The 21,289-nt window shown below is 37.9% G+C and overlaps 1 protein-coding gene across 8 annotated transcripts in view; it reads left to right on the forward strand.

Moving 5' to 3' along the window:
• Osbpl1a (oxysterol binding protein like 1A) overlaps positions 1–21,289 on the forward strand; it is a 220,357-nt gene that overhangs the window by 7,654 nt on the left and 191,414 nt on the right. For 2 of the 8 annotated variants that reach the window (XM_046433502.2, XM_046433530.2), the window contains exon 1: positions 12,602–12,932. The exons of 1 other annotated variant lie outside the window; for it this stretch is intronic. The gene's annotated coding sequence lies outside the window, so the exon portion shown is untranslated. Of the gene's footprint in view, positions 1–12,600; positions 12,972–21,289 lie in introns of those variants that run through there. 5 more of the 8 variants (XM_046433512.2, XM_046433521.2, XM_058578263.1 and 2 more) reach the window with 5 other exon arrangements.

Raw genomic sequence — 21,289 nt, forward strand, 5'->3', positions numbered from 1 at the left:
AGAAGGTATTCCAGGCCTTGCCAATTTGGACTGTTATTACTTTCACAAAATAGAATAGTCCTTTTTATCCCCTTCATACATTGACATCATGAAGTGGTTTGCCAAAGCTATCATTTTAATTGCCAGGCCAGAAATTTTTCTATATATGAAAAGAATGGCAATAAATTGTCTTTTTCCCTCTCATTAAAATACTTTGATATGTCTAAAAATCAATCTGAACCTTTCAAGGAACACACTGCAGGTGAATATGCTTCCAACTATAGTTAAAGACTTAAGGACTATTAGCCACCATTTAAAGCTATATTCTCGAAAATATTCATTGAACCATTGTTCCAAAGCTAGCAAAATTTGTATCCAAGATGTAATAGTGATGATTTATGTTTATATTTACTCTTTGCATAGTTTTTATGAACTGTTTTTGATGCCTCCTGGCACTTTTTCTTACAAAGATTTTTTTCTTACAATTACTACTTGGTTGAATTCAATAAAATTATTGAGTGCCTTTTTTGTGCTATGTGTAACACACTATGCAATTCATTTCTAAGAAGACTAAGAAATTGTAAAGGAAAATACATAATTTTGCCTTTTTCCATAAGAACCATTATCAGCTATGTATAGCTTACTGAATTATCCTACCCACTGGTACTGAAGAAATTAAAAACTATTATCCTTAGTCAAGCACTGCTTAACAGCGTGTTCTGAGGCTGATATGGTGTAGACTTACACTGCTATGAGAATATAGTTTCTTCATGTACTTGGAGAAAGCTCCAGAGACAGGATGCCTATGTGCAGATACCAACTTTGCCAATAACTAGCCATTTGGCATTTCTTTGCCTCAGTTTCTTTGTATATATGTAGGAATAGTATCTATTTCATAAATTATTTCAAAAATTAAGTGATATTTGAACTTTTTTAAAGGGCTGAGTATACTGCCTGGGACATAGTAAGTATTCAATAAATATTACTTTTCTTATTATGTTACTATTATATGTTATCACTATATTTTTATCATTAAGTTTACAGATCTGTAACTGATTAGTGGACATTTTACAGTAAAAGATCTCTACAATATTTCATACAGAAAACAGTATGGAGTTTCACTGTGTAACTTAGTCACAATTTTTTGAAGCAAGCTATGTGTGGAAATTTCATGAGTGTTGTTTCATGAGTGAATATTAGTAAGACACAGTTATTATCATTCAGGAGTTCCCATGTGAAAATTCAGGGACTGCTGTGTGGTGAGAACAAACTCTAGATTTCTTAATCTGTTAATGTGTATGGAAAACCAAATTTTCCTATTTCTCATCTCCTGCAGCCTATTGGATTATATAAATTGACACATGCCCCCTCCACAGAGCTTCCTTGATTTCATGGCCTTGGTTAAGTCTGTCAGCTACTCATTTATATCTTCATTCTCTCTCTCCTTCCCATTACTGCTCTACTACAATTAACCATCATTTATTTATATCTACTCATCACCTAGGTATGGAGTACTTGGCCTTTAGCAATAGCTCACAGAGTATAAAGGCATGAACTAGCAAAATATACTATTTGATTCATATCCTGACTTATGTGCTATCTATGCAAACTTGGGCAAGTTATTTAGCTTCTCTGAGCCTCACTTTTCATTATTTATAAGAAAGACAAAGATGCTAATGTATACTTTGAAAATTGTAAGAAAGAAAAAAAACTTAAGCCCCTAGTACTTTTTTTTTGCATGTAGTAAATTTTTAAGAAATAATAGTTTATATTACTGAAAATAAGCTGGGTACAGGCACATGCCTATATTCTCCACTACTTGGGAGACTGAGACAGAAGGGTCACTTGAACCCAGGAGGGGGAAAAAAATAGTAAAAAAATAGCCTTTAAAAAATAGTAAAACTCTGTCTCAAGAAAAAAAAATCAAAATTTATCTATGGTGTCATGTCCTTAGGTGCACAAATGGAAATGGTCCCCAACAGGAAAAGTAAGGGAAAATCAACTGAGAAAAAGAATTAAGTGGCTCAAATCACTTTATGGGGTGGATATAGTGGTAGATGAACATTAGAGTTACCATGAATAATCATTTCTTAAATTAATGAGAAGTGTCTGAGAACTTTCAGGATGTGGTTCTAAAATGGAACTTTGACTACAGTGATCACTTGTATACCCTTTGATGGAACAAATTAAATGACCCACAAAATAGAGAAGCAGACCAGAACTATTAACTTCAAGAAGATGTTCAGATTCCCAGATTGAAAGGAATAGTATTTTTATTTTGGGAGGCCAGCCAAACTGGACCCATAGAATAGGAACTACTCAAGAGAAGCTGTGACTGCAGAAAAACACTGCCGTTACCAAAAATTTTGACAAAGTATCAATAGGGGTGTGTGGTGGAAGGGTAAGGAAGTGACAAGTGTCAGTGGTTAGGGGTGGAGTGGTATCTGTATACCTCAACCTGTTTCCCTTCCTGTTTATTCTTTCTTGCTGGTACCTCTCATCCTCTGAACCTAACTTGGAAGCCAAAGGACAAGGAAGCTCAGATGGTTCTATTCCTAGAGGCTATCCTACCAGAAACAAAGCAACAAAGGGCAGAGAATAGATTAAGAAAGCAAATAGATAGTTCAGTACAATCAATCTGGAGTTTGAAGACATTGAGAGGACAAAAATGGGTGGATAAAAGTGAGATAAACCATTTTCAAAAATCCTCCAGTGCAATCATCTGTACATTCTACAGTTGTAACTCTGAAGGGCATGCATCAACAGAGTGGTGCTCACATTGGAAGGAACCTGGATGTCTTTTTATTTTTTATTTTGAGACAGGGTCTTGATAAATTGCTTAGGGTCTCATTGAGTTGCTGAGGCTGGCCTCCAACCTGTGATCCTCCTGTTTTAGCCTCCCAAGTTGCTGGGATTACAGGTGTGCATCATTATGCCAAGCTGCTCACCTTAGGTCAGGTCCTATTATCTCAGCCTTAAACTACAACAGTAACTTGTTAGCATGTTTTTCCAGTTCTGTGCTTTTCTCTTCTACCCACCCTGCTTCTTGCTAACAGATCTCTTCTACGTAGGCATCCTTTGTTCAAAAGCCTCTCCATCTTTTCCAGTCCCTTGCTCCGCAATCAGTGCCTCTATAAATCAATTGCTTACATCAGAATCTTGGTGCCTCCTTTATCTTCCTTGCCCCTCACCACTCATATGCAACCAACTAATCACTAAATTCTTTCTGTTCTTTCAACCTGTTCTCTACATAACTACTCAATTTATCTTTTTCTGCAATAGAAATGGAATCCTGACACTCTTCTGCTTCAAACTCTTTGGGGTTTTAACTCCATGGTCTTGAGAATGAATCTCAAACTCCTTGGCACATGGTAAAGGGTCTTTCATGATCTGGCTCCTGTAGGCCTTTTCAGTCCTGGCATCTCTCCCAGCTATCTCCAGCTGGCAGGCATGCAGCTTATACTCTAACCTTGCTGAACTAATTTCACTTTCCCTAATGAGGCCCATGATCACTGGCCTACAGTCCTTCTCACATGTTGCTCTCTACACCTGGAGTACTCTTTCCTCCTACCTCTCACCTACTCTATATTTTTTGGACTCAACTTTCTTGATTGCGATTACTACCCCTTCCTTCATCCTTGGATTGCTACTACTCAGAACAGTGCCTGGCACCTGGTGGGATCTTCAGTCAGAGAGGTCAAATATATCATTCATGTTCTTGTTGCTGGTTAAGAACTGAGATATGGTCCAGCCTTCTGATTCTAAGTTTTGCATACATTCCACTCCTTTACATTGGCTCCCACCTTGCATAAAACATCTCTGGCATAGTCTAATGTCCCAGTTCATTCATTCATTCAAAAAATATTTATTGAGGGCTAGGGCTAAAGCTCAGTGGAGGAGCACTTGCCTAAAAATAAATAAGAATAATTTTAAAATATTTATTGATTTCTTAATATCTGCCCATGTACTGTGTTAGATAAAGATGGTAACTGATAAACATGTTGTTCCTTGCCTTCAATCTATTTTTAGTCTGATAAAGGCTAGAAATGTTTTCATAGGAGTAAGTATGAGGTAATAATTTAGCCAGTAAGAGGGGCAACTAGCCTAGTCATAGGGGGTCAGGAAGGCTTTTGGAGTTTAAGCCACACTGCATGAAACGTAAACACCAGCAAGACAAAGAAGCAGAGAGGGAGACTTTAGGGCACAAATGAACAACAGGGGCAAAGGTTCTGAAGATTCGGAGAGTGTCAGTACAGGGAAAAGTTGTTCATGATTGCAGAAGCACAAAACACTTACTGAGAAATGAATCTGGATGTATGCAGAGTTTTATGATGTTAAGGAGTTTAGACTATATCTCAAAGGCAATTCAAAGGCAGAGCTGAATTTTAAACAAGTGAATTTAAATCAGATTTAAATTTTAGATTTAAATCTCTCTTTGCAATATAGATTAAGGTTGTGGGGAATAGTGGAAAAGATAGGAGTAGGACAGAAGAAGAATCAAGAATTCTTACCTCCAAGAAAGAGAATATAAAGAGGCAAGCAGTTTGGGGGAAGAGGAGAAATTTCCCTTTTGGTTGTATTTAGTTTAATTAGTTGGTGTGTGGGTTGGAAGCTCAGGAGTGATGTTGGGACCTGAATTACTGATTTGGGAGACATGAGCATATAGAGAGTTATTACAGCTATGGGAATACATGAGCTCACTGAAGAAAAATAAGAGGGGAGATACAGTAATTTTCGGCAGAACTTTCAACATTGAAGGGAAGAGCCAAAGACAAGGATCTTGGGGAAACTGAGGGAAGAGCATTCTCAGAGGAGGGAAGGGTTATCAGTTTAATGCATTGCTGAAAGGTCAAATAAGGAAAGAATTTATAAAGGCCTGTTGGATTTTGCAAGGAGGCCTTTGGTGTCCTCAGCGGGAGCAGTTTCAGTGAAGTAATGGGAGCAAAAGCCAGAGTGAAGAGAGTATAAGAGAGAGAAAAGAAAGAGCCAGTGTAGACCACTCTTTCAACTAGTTTAACTCTGAAGGAGGGAAGAGAAAAAGGGTTTTACCTGACAGAAGGGTTTTAATGGATGGCAGCATTTCTGCTGCAGGTAAACTTTGAGAACATATAAAAGTCTAGAAGAGAGACAGCTGATGGGATGAGATGGAAGGAGCAATCATGAACCCTGGTGGAAGCTCTGGCCTTACCTAGGAGGGGACCTGTTCCCTTTTAACAGAAGAGGAAAAGGAAGCAAGGATTTTGGTGCTGGTAATTTTGTGGGTTTGGTGGCAAAAAGTTTGGGGGCCCTCATCTAATAGCTTTGGAGGTGAAGTTGAGAGTGTGGAAGAGAGTGGTGGGGTGTGGGACTTGAGGAAAGTGAAAATAATGCTGTGAGGGCAGGAAACCAAGCTAGTCCTGGCCTCTTTCCTCTTCGTTTTCTCCTTTCTCTTGGCCATCTCCTGCAGGATTTATGGCCTCAAGTCACCTCCACACAGATGATCACAAATTGACATCTCTAGACCAGACCTCACTTTTGAACTCTCAATCTGCCCAAAATTTGAATCTCAATTTTGGGTATCTCAAAGCCTCCTGCAACTACCTTGTTGAGGGCGGGCCCCGAATGGCTGTTGTTAAGGCTCCCTCACTAGGACTTCTGGTGGGCTATGTTATGCTTTTAGTGTGTAGCCAGAGCTGGGAACTGGCTTTATTATGGTTAGTCAAGGCCAGAGATGCTGTGACTCACTGCATAGATCCAAGGTCATAAACATTAACTTGTGAGCATGCCCCCTGCCACGTAACCTGTTGGCAGTGTGCCCCCTTTGTTTGAGCTGCATATAAAAAGGGCGTAAGGAAATGGGCAAAAGGGGAGCTAAAATGAAACTGGCTGGGGGCCAAAGCTGAAGCTGGGGGCTGGCTAATGGCTGTCCCATCACTGATTAAAGCTTGTCTACTATCCTAACTGCATCTTGCATCTTCTTTGGCCTGCAGAACCCCGAATCTGTTTCATGGGTCAGAGTCCCTGCATGACATACCTGTCCCTCTTACTTTAGCTCCTGATTGACTAGATTGTTGAGCCTTCCTGGGGATTCAGTCAATGTTTTGTTTCTAGAATGTGTGGTGTGGTCTCTGATGTGCAAGGCCCTCTTTTAGCTGTGCCCACCCTCTTCCCTCCTTCCACCCTTGGTCACTTTTGCTTATATTTCATTTGCTTATATCAGGTTAAGAGCATGACACCCCAAAATATGGTGCCTTGGCACACTGAAATCTTTGAATTGAGGAAGGAATGGTATATACCAAAACGAAGAAGAAACTGAACAGACAGGTCTTGCAGGGTTCCCCTCAGTCTTTTATCATTAGGTTATACCCTTTTATTCAATCATATTCCTACACTGCTGTCTATTCTTCATTAAACCTGAGCATAGGAATTGGGAGTTTAGCTCAGGGGTACAACACTTGCCTAGTAAGTGGAAGGCCCTGGTTTGATCCCCAGAGTAACATACATACTCAGAAACCTAAGCATAAAAATAGATTTCCCTGGGTCTTTGGATCTTCATTTTTGAAGATTCTTGTGTCATGTAAAACTTGGATTAAATAATTTGTTATAGTTTTCCCCCACTAATCTGTCTTTGTCAGTTTTATTTCAAACCTAACCAAGAACTGGAAGAAGGTTGAGGAAACATTTCCTCTTCTATACTTAACATGTTGTTCCCTAACTCTTTCCATATGTTCAAATCCTATCTATTTCAATGTCTTCATTTTCAAAGCCACCTTTCCTATAAAGCATTATCTGATAGCTCTTCACTGGGCGGGGGGACCCCAAACTTACTTCTTCTTATTCCTCCTTTATCTGTAATTTCCTTGTGGTTTTTATTATTTTCTCTCTCTTAATATACTTGCTGATTTACAGGTTTTATATTGTCTTCCATGCATTAGATTAAGTCCTTGAAAGCAAATCAAGGTTATTGTATTGTTTATATGAGAATTGATTATTGAATTAATGATAAATGACAAATTCTCTGTTCTGATGCTCAAATTCTCTCTACATGTCATTATTCCAATTTTCTTTCTGTTGATGATTCTATATAACATCATGAATATTTGTGAATGACTCCAGAATATTTTTAGCTGTGAGCTCTTGCCTAACGTGTACTTCTATATTTTTAATATCTTGCTTCATCTTTTAAATTTACTATGTTGGAGGCACCCATTTATTATTTTCTCATGTTTCCTATCCAAAACAGGCTAAATATAAATACTACCACTTCTGAATGTCTTCACTGTTCTAGTACTTACAGATGAAGTCTTCCCCATTCTTGTTTTTTAAATGTTATTGTAATTTTTATACCTTTATTTTATTTATTTTTATGTGATGCTAGAAAAGTGACCTACCCACTGAGTTATGACCACAACCCCCAATTCTTTTAAATTTATTTTATTTACCATTTTAGGTGTTATTATGGCTATTTTGTTAGTTTTTCATTGTATACTGTGCTTCCCAAATTATAGTATAAACTTCAAGAGGCCAGGAATTTATATATAAATGTGTCTCTTCTTTGCTACATCCCTTCCCTTCTTTCTATAATCTCATTTCCCCTCTCTCTTTCTTTTCCCTCCATCCTCCATTCTCTTAAGAAAACTTAGCTACCACCAGGGGGCAGTGGAAATGTCAGAGATTGGGAGGAAAAAAAAAAAAAGGCTCCGGGTTTACCAGTTGATTCTTGTAATAGAACTTAATAAAATATCCCTACATTCTCTAGCTTCAGAGAATCAGTTGTTCTATGCTTAATTCTGGCTGCTAGGTTTTAATAGAAGAAAGTATCTGCGAATGCCATGATCAACTGGTGCATGGGGATAGGTTGGAACATCTTGAGAATGTAAACCAGAAGAAAAAACAAGGCAACTCTGCTAATGATGCTTAAATTTTTAGAGGAATGATCTGTGAAAATTCAGTTAAGTTTATTCTGTTCAGCTGAGGACTAAAAGGTGCGAGTTGTATGGAGTTAGTTTTTGCCTCATCAAGAAGAACTTCTAACAGCAATGATGGAAGAAAAAGTGGTTTTGGATGTATTGTGAAGTAAGCAACCTGCAAGTCTGAAAAGTTCCCCAAGCTAGGGGAATTTCTCTTCAAAATGTGGTTGATGATAATGGATTAGATGATGTCTGATGACTCTTCTAAGTCTGAGTAAAATCCAGGAGTTGGTTATTTGATCCATATTTCTAATTTAGGCCCAAAAATGGGCCTATAAAATCTTCTCCCTTAGATCTTTGTGACTTTGGTGGATGAAGTAAAATCATGGCCTATGGTAACTCATCCAGAGTGAACCCTTTGATCTGACTGAATCAGGTGCTGAGAGGTGACTCAGGAATAGATGGTAGGAGTTGACATCCTCAAAAGGAGATATATTTTACTTTATTTTTAGAATACTGGGATTGAACCCAGTATTGAACTGAGCTACACCTCAAGTTCTTTTTATTTTCTAAGCAAGACCTAGTCTTGCTTACTTGCTGAGGGTCTTGTAGAGTTGCTGAGGCTTACTCAAACTTGAGATCCTCCTGCCTCAGTCTCTCAAGTGGCTGGGAATACAAACTTGAACCATTTCACCCAGCAAGAGATATGTATTTTAGAAGCCACAGAAGAGCAGAGAACAGTAGACTCTATTCAGCAGACTCTGGGGCTATTGAAGAGAGAGGAAGTATTGATATAGCTTTTGGTCAATGATTAAGAAGGGGAGAGATGAGAGTAGGAAAGGGGAGTAGTGGTATGTTAGGCTATTTATAGGCTCAAGGACTAGAGAATGCTCAGGTTGTAGTAGAGGTTATAGTAGGCAGGAATTTATTGCAACAATACAGAGAAATAAAAATGTTGTTGTTCTGGAAGTTTGTTGAAGATGTAACTGCAGCTGGCCTTTCAGCAGGGACTATCACCTTGTGCACCCTGCTCTAGTGTTTCCACACAGTGAGGTCTCAGTCCTTTCTCTCTCTGCTCTTGCTTCTGGTGCCACTGATCATCTTTTCTCTACTCGCCTTCCTACCATCCCAGAGCTTCTGTTTTCTCTCTGCTCTCACTTCCCTCTCTATGCCTTTGTGTATCTACCCTGACTGAGGAGTGTACCTTGTGGTCATATGCCCAAGAGAGAAATTTAGATGGTTCACTGCCTCTCAATAGAGAGCTTTTCTGTTGAACAGAGTGCATCTACCAGACTTTTGGTAGAGAAATGCCAGTTAGACCACCATCATGCTCCATCTGTTGAGCCAAGAATAATAAGCTGTATAAGGAAGTCCTGAAAGGAGGCAATGGCAGGGCAGATTTTCTGAGGCATGAAAGAAGTGGTAGTGTAACTTTCAGGAAGTTGCTTCACCAGACACTTTTGGAAGGAAAACCAGGGTGAATTCATGATGAATAAAAACAACGGCTAAAAGTCAATCTGAAAATACTGTCCAAGGAGTATTTTTTTTTTAATGAGAAAAAGTATGAAAGACTCTCTTTTTCAACTTGCCTCCCATGAAGAGAGACAAAAATATAGAAAAATAAAAATAATTAGAATGTATTTTTCCCAGCAATGATACTCTGGAAAAACTGCAAAATTCCTCCTGCCCAGATGCCTAGTCCAGTACCCTAGTCCAGTCCTCAATAGGCAAGATTTCAGCTATTTTTTTGGTGTCTGTGTAGTATGTTCCTTATTTGTTTAAGTTAATTAGAGCCAGTACTTGTTGCTTGTAACCAAGAAACTCTACAAAGAAAGTAGTCCTTTCTAAACTTCTTGTGTAGGGAGTCAGCAAAATCAATCCATGGTAGAAAGCTGATACTTAGATATCTGTGCATCACAACCCCAGGAAAAGAGAGACAGGTTCAGAATTAAGTATAGATCAAAAGAATTTAATATTTGAAAACTTGCCAGCTCTTTTTAGGTATTAAATAAACTGGGGCAAATGGCACAAATGACAAAAATAAAACTTAGACAGCTTTTAAAAGAAAAAAACCCCAATGACTTCATATCTTTGATGGTATGGAATTAATAACATTACAAAGTATTTAATATGTAGGTGTAGGGATGGTTAATTTCCCCCAACTCAAGGATTTATCTGGATTTGCCTGTTGACATCTGACCTACTTTTCAGCATTCCAGGCAGTAATTACCCGAAGCCCTCCCCAAAGTCTCAGTCCATAAAATCCTCCTTTTAATAGACTTAACAAGCCTTTAGCATGCTCCTGCAGCACTTCAAAGTCACATTGGCACCAGAGGAGTGTTTTAACACATGCAACACACGGAAGTGCATTCTGGGGTTTCTCAGGCTTAAGACAAAACTGTAGGGACACAGACATTAGGTACTGCAATCTGGGGAGATTCATATTCTGGAGGGAATCCTTGGGATGTGAGAAGGGAATGGTGGTAGAGTTTTGGGTTCTTAAAGTTCTTGAGAAAAAGGAAATAATCTGAGATGAATCCTGTTTGAACCAGGCAGTGGACTATTCTGATGAAGTCCATCCCATTCTTAAAGTTAACCCATTAACTTTTCAGTTTGGTTCAGGCAATATGGGAGTGGCAGGACCAAAGTTACGTTACTCTTAAATCCCTTTCCCATCCATTCAGAGATTCCATTTCTATTCCTACTTACATACATTGCAGATAGGGATTTCAGTTAATGTGCTCTGTCTGCCTACAAAGTTAAAATGTCCACCTGCTCATATGCTCAGAAAGGAGCAAGGAGGGAAGCATTTATTAATTGGTTCCAGAGGTTCTGTGTCTGCCAAATGTTTCTCAAAATCAAGTATGACACAATTGGGGCAATATAGTAATTGTTTTGTTATTTGAGAACTGCAATGTGGAAACTGCTAGTCATATATGGCTATTTAAGTTTAAACTAATTAAAATTGCATAAAAATTCAAACCAGGGGCTGGGATTGTGGCTCAGTGATAGAGCCATCTTCTAGCATGTGCAAGGCCCTGGGTTCGATCCTCAGCACCACATAAAAATAAACAAAATAAAGGTATTGTGTTCAACTACTTCTAAAAACTAAATATTTTTAAAAAAATTCAAACCATCTATTACATAAGCTACATTTAAAAAGGTCAATAAGTGGCCAGTGGCTACTGTACTGAACAAGATAGATTTATGGAACATTTCCATAATTGTGGAAAGTTTCATAGGACAGCAGTATTCTGGAATAATGAATTCTATTCCACCATCATTGTGTTTTTACCTGTACTAGTTAGAACAACAACAACAACAACAAAAAAAAAACTGCCCAGGAGAGACTGGGAATGTAGCTCAGTGGTAGACTGCCTGGCTAGTGTGCACAAAGTCCTGGGATCAATGCCCAATGTCAAATAAATAAATAAAAACTTCCCAGTAGATATCTTTTTTCTCTCAAGTATTCGTTATGCAAATACCACAGGTGTTGTGTAAAAACATAATTAGTTATCCCACCAACATTGGAACCTTTGATAATTCTAATGCTTAATATTTCATCCTCCTCTAGTTCAGCTAGGAACTGTGTCTAAAGAAGGTGATTACAAAGTGTAAGTCATAAATATAGGCAATTAAATCATCACAATGAGAATGAAAACTTTCCTGGAATCAAGTGGAAAATTATTTCAACAGTAAATTTTATTTTTGCTGTGAAGATAGTTCAGTATTCTTAGAAAATAAGCTCTGAAGTTTCTTAGACAAATACGAATGCCTTAGTTACTATATACTTTGCAGTTGAAATATTGTGCTAGCCAAGTGCTTGTTTTATTCATAAAAGATGATGGTGTCTGTATTACACAAGCAAGGCTATTTGTGTACTCCAAACACATCATTCTAAAAGATCTGCCACTTGATGTATCTAACACATATAGTGCAATTATCAATTGGCCTGAAACAGGTTCTAAATATTTCTAGGATTTAAAGAACTGTAGTCCCTTTAAAAGTGAAAACTATTAGGCTCACTGAAAAAAAGCTCATTAAATATATTTGTAAATTAAAATTAACAAATTTTTTTTCATATGCATGTAAATTCGTTTTTAGTTTATGTAAATTTTTGAAGTTGGAATTATACTCAAGTTCCAACCTTCACATTATAAACTATGTGCTAACTCCTCTGGCTAGAACTTTGGTGCATCTCTGAAAGATTATTTAGTGGAGAAAGTGAAGGAAATTTTTAAAATCCTTATCTCTATGCATTCCTCACTCCTACATAAATGTTTATACCTGTTTGGCATTTTAAGGCCATCCTTTGAAAAGCATGAAAAGAAAAAGTTGTATAGCTAATTTACACTGCTAATTAAGTTCCCACGGATCAGACCTCAACCAAACCAAAAAAGAAAACAACAACAACAACAACTAGGTAGCTGGGCGATGTATTTAATGTCGAGCTTGCTGAGTATTAATCCAGTATTTATATTTTGCTTAAGCTGGGGGTCTTCCTCCCCGGACACCACCACTTTCTTGTAGTCTTCCAGGTAGGGTCCAACTCTTCTTTGGCCTTAGGAGGTAGTGAGAGGAGCGCGAAAGTTGACACAGCCTGAAACAGCTGGCGGGCAGTGCGGGAGCCAACCAGACTGGAGCGGGCCTGACCAGAATAAGCCGGACAGTGGGCGTGGCGTTCTGGGGGCGTGGCCCCGCGAGACGGTCACGTGTCTGTCCAGCCGCCAACAATTCGGGAAGGCGCCCGCGCGCTCTCCAGGACAGCACCGAGGAGGGGCAGTGTCCCCTAGCGGAGTCGCACCGCCTCCCGCTCTGCCGGGTGGCCAGCGCCGGGGCCCAGTAGGGTCCTCGGGAGTGCGAGCTGGAGTCGGCGACGGCCGCTTCAACAACGTGGGGCTGACAGACGGAAAGCCTGTGGTCGTGGCCCTCGCCTCAGGAGCTCTGGGAGCCTGGGTGACCGCGTAGGTCAGTTTCTCGCGGCCGACCTCGCCTGGAATCCGAGGCAGCCTCAGGTTCCTGCCAGCCCCGTGCTCCGGGTGGTCTGCCCGCACCTGGTGGGAGGTGAGCGCTCCTCTCCCGGGAGTTTCGAAGGCTCGTCAGGTTCGTGATGCCGCAGCGCGATCTTGGCTTCCCGGCGGCGGCTGGCTCCCCCAGCACTGCAGGAAGTTGTTAAAAGTAACAAACTGTTGGCATTTGTTGCACTTCCACTACGAGGTGCTGCGACTTCGTGCTGATGCCACATGCATCACCTACCAAGCCTTCAGCTGCGTGCTTTCTTGGTACTTTCATGTGTGCATGGTAACTTTTAGTTTCCCTCTAACAACGGGAGGATTGATTCACAATGGAAGTCACGAGTTGTTCATGTGACCATGTTTATTATGTACCGCGTGGTCGGTTCAACACACGTGAAAAAATGGTAGGGGTATCAGCGTGAAAGACCGCAGCTGCACAATAGAAACTGGTGGGAGGTGAGCGCTCCTCTCCCGGGAGTCTCGGTGGCTGGTCAGGTTCCTGAAGGAGTCACTTATCCTGAGGCCCTGATGATTGGCCGGAGATGTCAAAGGGGGTTATCCTGACTTAGCTTTCAGGTGTCTTGGTTTTTTTTTATGCAGACAATATTGTGAAATTGAATTTTGCAGTGAGATAGTGTAAGTTAAGGGTGCTTGAGTGTTCCTAATGTACCTCTCAGGCTTTATGAATGGTTGAATAATTAAGTCAGTTGTGAAACCAGTGATGTGTTTCCCTAGAAATTTAAGTATGCACAGTAGTAGATGCATTTTGGATATAGAGTTTGGGACACCCTCATCTCTTTACCCAGCATTTGGAAAATAGTTTGTTGGCTTGAAGTCTGTCAGTGTTCTTATTCTAACTGTGATACTTTGGAATTTTTGCTAAAGTATGCTAGATAATACATTCTGAACCCCTCAGCTGAAATTGTTAAAGCTCTCTATTAATCGGAGAATAGCCACAAAATCTGCTCTAAATCTCCCCAATTCTAAATTACTAGGTGGAATCTATCCATAGGCTATAGGGAGAAAACAGTAACAGTGATTTAATTTTTTTTTTCATTTCCCCCAGGCAAAGTAATTTTCTAACAGCGTTTAAAAAATGATATTCAAAATGGGAGTTAACAGCCATAAATTGAGTAGATTTATCTGAAATAGTTGTATTTGGATGTAGGACTTTGAGAATGTCTTTTATCAGATGACAATTGCTAGATATCTAATTATGAATCAGCAGGAATTTGTGATGGATGGCTAATGCTTGTCCCTGGAGGCTGCTCATTTTTGCAGGTATTGTAGCAATATGTGGACCTGTGTTTCAGATTAGCCAGGTTGTATATCTTAAAGACACTCCTCTCCCAGAATTGCCTTAAATAAATAAAAAAAAAATGATACTGTTTAACACCAACAATTAAGAATACAGCCAATCTCTTTTGAGTGATGTCTGTTAAATAAATTACAAGTTTTCTCCTTAGAGATACAGCTATGTATTTGATCATGCTTTTCAGTTGGAACTCTGTTGTGGCAATTTCTTAACCTGTTGACATTACTGTTAAGCAAGCGTCATAAGTATTCCCTTAAAAAGTCAAAGTAGAAATATACTTAAGTGGGAACACTTGGAGGAGACAATAAGCTAGTATGTGCATGTGAGAAATTGAACATCGGAAAATTTAAGCTGTGTCTATCAGAATTTTGACTCTGTAAATTCTGTGCAGTTCCTAGAAAGAGTACAGGTTTTGGCTATGCAGGAACCTGCTTATACCAATAATTCATTAATGAAGTTTCAGTAAAAATTCACACACTCTGTATAGTATATATTTACGATTTACCATCCTGGTGACATGTCTTTTATGATGTTCTTGATCCCTAGAAATGTTGAGTTTTTCTCACTTTACATGATTTCCCCCATCAATGTTATATCCATATTGTCAGTACTAAGGAGGTGGGCAAATATAAGAAAGTTTTAATGCAGTCAGTAAGAGGTTGTAGTAATTTGCTGATAGATTTTTATCTGAGTTCTTATTCATCAACCTTCAAGTAGAAAATGATGCACTATATAGTGAAAGCAGTCCTTCACTGAGCATTTTCCTATCATGTGACAATAGAAAGTAACCACATGTGTATTTTGTGTTTAAAGCTTCCCTTTAAAAGATTGGAGTTGTGGTGCATGTCTGTAGTCCCAGCTACTACTCCAGAGGCTGAAGCAGGAGAATCAGTTGAGACCAGGCTTTCAAGGCCATGCTAGATGACAGTGAAACCCCTGTCTCAAATAAACAAACAAAAATAACAAGAACAACAGCAAATAAGTCCCTATAAAGAGAAACTTCTATGATGCATAACTGGTCATTGAATGTAGAAAAATTATAAATAACCAGTGAATATATAGGGTTGGTGTCTAATTATGTCAGTTTGGCATCCAATATTGAATATGAATAAGAAAGTTCACATATAAAGTGAACAATAATTTGTTATAAACATTGTATGCTGATTTCAATGGTTTACATGCTGTTATAATTATAGTTCAACATTTTCCCCCCCAGAGGAGCAACGCTCTTAATGAGGGCACAGAGCTTAGAGGGAAAGTTTTACTGAATTAAAAATTGATTGCCAAGTGCACCTGTGAAAATACACCTGTATTTTCAGTTACTCAGGAGCCTGAGGTAAGAGAAATGCAATTTTAAGGCCAGCCTTAGCAACTTAACAAGACCCTGTCTCAAAGAAAGGACTGGGGATGTAGTTCAGTTGTACAGCACCTGTATTAAAAAAACAAACAAACAAACAAAAAAAACTTTATAAAACAACAATTCGAATGCTTCCTAAAATAGCTCTTATAAATTGCTGTTTTCCTTGAATTGCTGAGTTTTGGATATTTCTTTTCAGATAATAAAGCTTTGTAAAACTAGAGGGACCCAGGCAAGGTGGCGCACGCCTGTAATCCCAGCAGCTCCGGAGGCTGAGACAAGGAGCATTGCAGGTTCAAAGCCAGCCTCAGCAGTGATGAGGCACTTAGCAACTCAGTGAGACCCTGCCTCTAAATAAAATACAAAATAGAGCTAGAGATGTGACTCAGTGGTTGGGTGCCACTGAGTTCAATCCCCGGTACCAAGAAAAAAAACAAGTGGAACGACATACTATAATTCAGATTTTACTTCCTCAGTGCTCACATAGGAACAAATATTAGAATCAGTGGCCTTTAATTTTAAAGGCTGATTTGAATTTTATGAACTATATAGCTTTGTCACAGCTCATGCTTAGAAGTTACAGCTTCTGGCTGTTACTCTACTATCATATTTGGCAAGTAACTTTAATTTTGTGCTTTTCAGTTTTTCAATTCTGAAATTGGTGTCAGATCACACATGAGTCTCTGCCAATGTTGAATTTCTAAAACAAGCAAAAAGTGCCCTTAATGGTTTGGGTTAAAGCAAATGTCATACTTGTATGGGAATATATGTGTATATGAGTGTGACACACATAGCTATATGATCACATCAGAGAACTTACTGATTGCTCACTACAAACTAACAAGATTTAGAGCAGAAATTAATTTTCTTGTCATTGCTGTGTTTTTAAAAAGTAACTTTAATTTTTAATGCTTTCCCAGTATTAAAAGAATGTCAGGAAGAAACATATCATTAAGCAGCTAACCACTTTGGAGTGAAGTGCTAAACATGCTACAGTTTTTTTTTTTGTAAACTTTAATTGTTGGATGTATTTCAAAAATTATATTAATATCAAGCACAAAAGCTGTATCTGAGAATTTTTTTCTGGCTTGTGTGTGTGTGTGGACACGCACGCAGAGCTCTAACCCAGGGACTTGTATATGCTAGGCAGTTGCTCTATCTCTGAACCACATCCTCAGTTGTGTAAGTTTTAACCACTACATATGGTTTTAATGATTTCTGAATTGTTAAACTCCCCAATCCATTTGTAGAACCTTTTCATCATTTAAACTAAAACTGTACCATTAAATAATAGTTCCCATTTTTCCTTCCCTTAGCCCTTGGCAAACACTATTCAACTCTAGTCTTTATTAATTACTAGCTATGTTGTAAGTGAAATCATACAATGTTGTAAGTGAAATCATACAATATTTGTCTTTAGTGTGTCTGGCTTATTTCACTTAGCAAAATGTTTTCAAGGTTCATCTGTGTTCTAGCATGTGTCAGAATTTTCTTTTAAAGGCTGGATTATATTCCATTGTGTGTATTTACCACATTTTGTTTTTCCATTAATCTGTCAATGGATTTTCAGGTTGTTTCTACCTCTTGGATATTCTGAATAATGCTGCTGTGAACATAAGTGTTCAAATATCTGTTTGATTCCCTCCTTTCAGTTTTTTGGGGGGACACAGAAGTAGAATTGCTGGATCATATGGAAATTCTATGTTTAATTGTTTGAGGAACCACTGTACTTATGTTTTATGATGTGCAGTTAAATATTACAGGGATGGTTGAATAAGTTTAGCTTGGATGTCTTTGAATTTTAAACTTTTCAAATACTTTTAAATGACACATTGTTAAATACTTAAGTTTTTGATGTTGTGGTGAATTAGCTCTTATCAAACTTCATTATCTTTGAATTATCTAGGAATTTTCTATTTTGATTCTATAGAATTCTTTGATTTTGAAATTATACTTAAAAGTAGCCATTTAAATTATAAAATAGATTCCTGACCAAGTTTACCATGTCATGATCACCCTTTAAGCCAAAAGTTTTAGAGTCTCTGCTAAGATTTCAAAAATGCTGGGATCACAGAACTTATCTACTAAATTGAGTTTTCAGCAGCACAAAATTATCAGGTATGAGCGCCAGTTTAAATTATTTGTAGTGTTTAAAATACAATAAAATGTAGAAATTTGTAAATTTGCTTTCTACACAAAGAAACAAAATGTAAATTTGCTTTCTTCAAAAAGAAATTAAAATTAAAAGTTTGCCTTCTTGGTCTTGGAAGAAAGGAAACATGGCAAAAATGTTGTGTAGTCTCCCAGTTTTTGAAATCCATGTTTTCTGTCAAGTTTTTTTCCCTTGAAAACATTCTTATGACCATTAAATTCTCTAATTAATAAATTAGAGCATGGAATTGGGTGAATGTGAAAAGACTAGATGAAAACCATCTCCACAAAGTGATCAGGAAAAAATACTGTTGAGTTCACTGATAAAGTCTGGCACCATGGCTGTCATCTCTAGTCTCAAGTAAATTGGAGGCTGAGGCAGGAGGATAGCCTGCCTCAGGGATTCAAGGGATTCAAGACCAACCTGGGCAACATAGACCTTACTCAAAAAACAAACAAAAAATCCAACCAAAACTATATTCAGTATAGCAAAAACCCATTCTAACAAGCTTCATTAAGGGATAACTTGTGTTTTTCTTTGGGCTTAAACATCAGAGACAAAGCACTTTTCTGTAATAAACTCTCATGGTTTTGGAATATTTTAAAAAAACCTGTTCAACATGAATTTGATTTTTTTTAATCAATGTAATTTTTAGTCACAGAAATTAAATACTTTATAAAGAAACATCAAATTAAGCAAAGTAGGAGTTAATAATTCTAATAATCTTGGAGTATATTTTAAAATGTTCTCCCTTCTTTGGTATGATTTTATTTCCTATAGCATGTTAGAAATAAACTTAGTTTTCTTTTGCAAGAAAAAGTGTAAATGCATTCTAGGGGGAAATTTGATTGCTCCCAAAGAACTATGTCTCCATTCATCTGGTTAACTGATATTTGATTACCTACTGTGTTCTAGGCACCATGTTAGATAGGGATATAATGGGGACATAATAGTCACAGGATACTTGTTCTGGTCTAGTTTATAATCCAGTCCAGGAATAGCCAAAGAAATGGAGTGATTGGGAATGGAGGGGGCAAGTCACACCTCTCTCCAGAAAGGTAGAAAGCAATTTATTTGTACATTTGCCTTCCCCATTACATTTACGGGTTTTTCTAGTGTAAGACATGGTTTTATCATCAGTATGTTATCAAAGGTCAGAGCAATGTCTAAAATGTGTAGCCTTCAACTCAGTGTTCACTGATTCATCTCCTCGTGTGGTATTAGGGATAGGGAAAGTGGTGCTGGCCCTAATGGTGACAGGGGAACTGCAGCTTCATGTGGATGTCATGTCGGACACCTGAGCCCCCCTCTTTCATTTATGCCAAAGTTTTCCTCCTTTCTGGTTCAAGCTTCACACCCTGGAAACATGCCCAGGTATCTAGTATCCTAAAAGTAAAGTCCTCACCTTCTCTTCAGAAGGAAGTTACTTTAAAGGGAACTAGTTCCTTTTTATTCTCCATTCACTCTTCAATGTACCAAAATTTATTTTTTCCCCTGCCTCTTATTTCCACTGAAAAGTATTTCATCAATGGCCTTCTATTTGCCAAACCCCTAGGCAGTGTTAGGCGCCATCCTTCATACCCTTTCTTGGCATTTCATTCCCATTCACGCCCCTTAAGTGTGCTAATATTCTCTACTTCTAATACTTCTGTGCTGATACCCTCTACTCTCTCTCTCTTTACCTTTAGTCTTTTTTTTTTTTTTTTTTTAGCTCCTCTTCACTGTCCCCCTCTTCCAGTATATAGGGCCTTTTACCCCTGTGATAACTCCTTCTGGTGTTTTTTTTTTTTTTTTTTTTTTTTAATGAGGGTCTTACCCATGCCTAGCATGTGCTCTGCCACTGATCTACACCCCCAGTCCCAACTGTTTAAATTCTAACCTATAGATGCTCTCTTGTGCTTAAGCTGTTATTACCTAATTTCTTAATAAGCATTTCCATTTCCCACAGGAATCTCAAACTCACTACAACCAAAATTATATCTTTTCTATCCCATATCTTGATGGATTTCTATATTTTTTATCTGGTTGTGCAGGTTACAAACCTTGTATACCCTTGTGATGTTGGAGAATGACTTTAGGAACCAGTTTAAATTTCATTTTCTCTGTAATACCTTCCATAATTAATGTAGGCAAAGAGCTAATGACTCCTTTTCTTCATGCAACCACTGTCCCTTATACATTGGAGTATTTTGACACATATGATTATCATTTGCATGTTTACCCTGTTCCTGGAAAGCAGGGACTGACTATCTTATCCATCATGGTACTTCCTGCCTATAGCAGCTCCTGCCATTAGTACATAGCCAAGAAACATAAACTTTAATCCTAATACCAGCATCTATGAGCAATTGTCATGGTTAATATATCATAGGAGGTTGTTTAGATAATAGATTTATCTTTTTCCTATTTGCAGAAATGGAAGAATTTAAAAATATTTTTTTCTATTATCTTGGGGTGGTGAGGATCCAAGGTAACGTAGAATACTTCTAGTATGTTTTAAAGATATTTACTTCAAATATTGTTTAATCCTTTAAAGGATGATAAGAATATGAAATGAAATCTCATATAGTATGCTAGCAAGTCTAGAGTCACTTCTAGTTTAACGTACTTGACTAAAAACATATAAGATCATCTGTGATAAAATGTGCATTTATTTAGAAATGTAGATTTTTAAAATTTTCAATAACTTACACTTGCCTATTATAAAGAAATGCCTTTAAAATAAATAAACAAACCAACCATCTGTCCAGGGCAAACAAACAAAAAATGCCATTATGTTGTGGGAAATTTAGAAAATTATATTAAAAAAAAAAAAAAAAGGCTTTTGGGGCTGGGGATGTGGCCCAGTGGTAGAGTACTTGCCTACTGTGTGCCAAGCCTTGGGGGCCATCCATGGCATTACAAAGGGAGAAAGAAAAGGCCCTTATTATCACTCATAATTTCACCACAAGGAGTAGCCACAGTTGTCCTATTCTTATTCTGAATGTTTAGGGTACATATAGAGATTATATGATACCACATATCTCTACTACAAATGGAATCTTGTTTGATTTAACAATATATTGCAATTTCATAGTTTTAGAAAGTTTATGACACTTAATGTTTTTATATTCAGTTATGTGAATGAACCTTTATTGATGAACCTTATATATATAATGCTACAATTAATGTAAGTATTGTTAAAAATTCAAATTGATTAGTCAAATGTTATTTTAATAAGTGTACACATTAATGAATGCAAAGGGGATTATTTATAAAAGCCGATTAGCATATGGTTGCTGATAGAAGTCTCTCAGGAAGCCAGGTGTGGTGGTGCAGGCCTGTAATTCCAGGGGCTCAGGAGAGGCGGAGGATTGCGAGTTCCAAGCCAGCCTCAGCAATTTAGCAGGGAACTCAGCACCTTAGCAAGCCCCTGTCTCAAAATAAAAAGGGATGGGGATGTGGCTCCGTGGTAAAGCACCACTGGGTTCAATCCTTGGTACCAAAAAAAAAAAACTTTCACAGGAAAATTTACTTTGAAAATAGGTTTTGGTCGAGAGTCTGCTTTGTCTGCCCAGAGATTTTGTGGAGCTTTTTCAAAGG

Source organism: Marmota monax, unplaced genomic scaffold, assembly GCF_021218885.2.
Source record: "Marmota monax isolate L192 unplaced genomic scaffold, Marmota_monax_Labrador192_F-V1.1 WCK01_AAM20220418_F8-fsc00126, whole genome shotgun sequence".
NCBI classification, from domain to species: Eukaryota; Metazoa; Chordata; class Mammalia; order Rodentia; family Sciuridae; genus Marmota; species Marmota monax.